Source organism: Apodemus sylvaticus, unplaced genomic scaffold (assembly GCF_947179515.1).
Source record: "Apodemus sylvaticus unplaced genomic scaffold, mApoSyl1.1 scaffold_369, whole genome shotgun sequence".
In the NCBI taxonomy this organism is placed as follows: domain Eukaryota; kingdom Metazoa; phylum Chordata; class Mammalia; order Rodentia; family Muridae; genus Apodemus; species Apodemus sylvaticus.
In genome coordinates, this window is record NW_026263222.1 from 82077 (window position 1) to 85592 (window position 3516).

The window sequence follows — 3516 nt, forward strand, 5'->3', positions numbered from 1 at the left end:
GACCTTGTAATAAGGTTCCTAACCTTAAGATGGAGTAGCGCTGCTCCTTCACTGCCCAGAGGCTAGAGACTACAGCAGAGGCTCACGGTGGTCACTGGCTTTGTTTACAGGTCCATGTAGCCATGCACGGGCAGGAAGCCCTCTTTTCTGAGAACATGCCCTTAAAAGAAGTCATCGCACATTTGGAGCAACAGAAGGTAGCAACAACTCCCGCACAAGAGAACACAAGGGCACTCTTGGAGATCCCCAAAGATGTGTTCTTGGCAGCAGGGGAGTCAGGCTGGACAGAAGAGGGCTGCCGTGTGATTCTCTACTTGTGTACAGTTTTATCAATTGTCTTATTTGTCACAGGACATGAAAATCCAGACGATGGCTGCCAACCCCCTTGGAACACTAGTGTTGGAAGTGACGGTGTTAATAGTGCTGGAACTGTGAGGGATTCCCTTTGCACCTTCCAGAGAGTGCAATATCAGGAGTTTGAAGACAGGGATGTTTCTTATGGAGTCCCACAGGTTTCCAGAAGAGTAACTCAAGATACTTCCAGGTCCCAGGAAGTGTCCCTGAGGGCACCTTCTTCTGAAGAGGTCCTTATGGAGGAACAGCCAGTGTTTCTCTCCCTCATCGAGCAGTCTGAGGAGACTGGAGACGGCTACAATGCTACTGATGTGAGTGGCGGGGTTATTCGTCTCACAAGTGAGGGAGATTCCATTTTCATTATCCAGGGAGAGCAGTACTCTGTACCTGATGTGGAAAGGCTTTTATTACAGAGAGCCTCAGGATTTAAGAATAGCAGTGTGCAGTACCCGCAGGTCCCTAGACATGTCTCTGTGGGCAGCTTCTCCTGGAGTTGTCCCTATGGAGGTCCCAGGCTTCCTCTGCAGGCCAGAGCAATCTACCCCTAAGTCTGTCCCTCTTTTCCAGAATCATGAGGCAAATTCCACCTTTAAGGGTAACCAAGAGAGACTCCAGAGAGACCCAAACCATACAAATGCGAGGAATGTCCCAGAACCTTCAAATATCCCTGCAAACTCTCCATCCACCCGAAAACACACAAGAAGGAGAGGCCATTCTTCTGTAAGGTGTGCCAGACAGGCTTTCACCAAGTCTCGGAACTTCGAGTTCATGAGGTCATACACAAGGCAGGGAAGCCTTTCACATGCGATGCCTGTGGAAGGGCCTTCCGATACAAGACCAACCTGCAGGCTCATGAGAGGATCCACACAGGAAAGAAGCCATACTCCTGCTCCCTGTGTGATAGCAGCTTCCGCCAGTCATCCACATACCACAGTCACCTCAGGAAGTTCCACAAATCAGAATGAAGCGCTCACACCTCCGGGTGAGCAGGGATTCAGCCTCAGGGTCTCATCTGCACATTAGAAGCCTGTTAGGGAGTTAGCCAGTTAAGCTCTTTCATTTAACATTCAGATTATTCCTTCCATGTGCTGTCCCATGCCACTGGCATGTGAGGGTAAACATGAAGTTTTTGTCAGTTTGTTCACCAAATTTTTTCAAGTGCCTAAATACTGGCTGTTATCTGATTTTCCAGTAGTAAATAAATGTTGATGGTTCTGTTTCTACTGTGCGTTGTTTCTTGTGCTTTTATGTGTCCTGTGTGTGGATGGGTGCCAGTGTGTGGGGCTATTGTGTCTTACTTTCTACCTCATTTGAGACAGTCTTTTTTAACAATTTGTTCTCCAGGTAAGGTGACCCCAAAGAGCATACAAATCCTTTTGTCTTTGGTCTCCACAGTTGTTAGGATGTTGAAATCTGACAAATGTCTCTGCCTCTAGATCTGCCTTTCAAAAATTATTTTATGTGTTTGTGCTTGAGTGTATATATTTGCACTTCCTGTTTTATGTGTCTATGGATACATCAGATCTCCTGCTTTTGTCTTATTTTGTTTTGACTATTACCTGATCTACACAGAATGTTACCTCGCCTTGCCAGTTTGACCTGCATCCCCCATTGTATTTTCTTAATTTTGGAGGATGTGTTTAATTTTGCATAAAGTTTGGACATTTCTGAGTTGTTTATAGAAAATTTATCCAAGTGTGAATCCATTCCTCATTTGTTTTATATTTTAGGTTGTTTTTCAAATTTAGTTGTAAGTATTTCTGTATCACAGAGACATAAGACAGGGTTTCTTTGCATGTAGCCTAGCTTTTCTATAAATGACTTGGTAATCCAGGTTCGCCTCAAATTCATTGGTCTATCTGTCTCTGCCTATGCCTCTTGGGTGCTAGGATTAAGGCTTATGACATTGCATCTAGTGAACATATTCATCTTTAGGAAACATCTATTACTTTCCATTTAAATAATAGAGAAAATCTAATTCCATAAAGAAAAAAATTTTAGACGTTTCTTCACTGAGTTAGGCGTATTTATATTTCTAGAAATATGCTTTCTCACATTTTGTCCCTTTGGTGTCATTAGCAATAGGAAGTTAAGTTTCAGCCTGTTTTACCCTGTTGTAGTAAACGATAACGCTACCTTCAAATGGGGCATGAGCCCTGTTCTCCCTTTTATTTCCAACTATGCGGAATCTTTTTATCTGTCACAGGATGCTAAGACAGTAAATCGTATGGAAGCACTAAGCTTCCAGTAACTGACTTCTTCAGTGTGGAGTGCTCACTAGTCATTTGATCGTAGCATCTTCCTTACAGACTTTACTATTCAATAATGTGAAAATTTTCAAATAAATTTATCTATAGAAATAATAGATTTATTCAAATTTATACAAACATTTTACATGAAATTAAACAATATGTAAATGAAGATGAAAAAATTAAAAGGCAGAAAGAAGACATGATGGCTCAGGAATGTGTGTGTGTGTGTGTGTGTGTATGTGTGTGTGTGTATGTACACACCTTCAATTTTATTTTATATGTATGGGTATATTTCCTGCATGAATGTCTATACCCTATGCATAAAATACCTGAAAATATCAGAAGATGGCATTGGACCCCTTACGAGTGAAATTACTCATAGTTTTGAGCAGCTATTGAATGCATGAAAATAAACCCTGGATCTTCTAGGTGATGGCAACATTCCTTTAACCTCTGAGCCAGCTCCAAACTGTTTTTCTCACATGTAGACCACTACAATCCTCCACATATCACCATTGGTTTGAAAACCGTCTCAATGTTATGGAAATGGAGGTTACCTTAAGAAAATTAGCCCCGGAAAGGCCAATGTTACCTTTTCTATGATGTGAATCGGAGTCAAATAGGAATTTCTGAGACGAGGAGAAGCTCCAGAGAGCGGCAGACGGGAACATGGATGAAACACTGCGGAGATGAATGTGACACAGACACATACTGCACACATGTGAAAACACCATGTTGTAAACCCCTCTGTATGTTACAGTTAATATACTCTAAGTTAAAAAGTAACTAAAACCTGCCACCACAGCCCTGAGGCACACTTGGTTAATTTTACTCCCGATGTCGATCTTCATGAGTCCGGTAACATCCACTTTCTAGAAGGTGCATCAAAATATTTTAATTGTGTGAAATT

General features: G+C 42.0%; 1 long non-coding RNA gene across 1 annotated transcript; it reads right to left on the reverse strand.

Moving 5' to 3' along the window:
- Positions 1-742: 742 nt before the first annotated feature.
- On the reverse strand, positions 743-3281 carry LOC127676142 (uncharacterized). Its single transcript, XR_007975683.1, has 2 exons — positions 3199-3281; positions 743-1381 (listed from the first exon to the last, which is right to left on the reverse strand). It is a non-coding gene; the product is annotated as an uncharacterized LOC127676142 (long non-coding RNA).
- Positions 3282-3516: the final 235 nt, after the last annotated feature.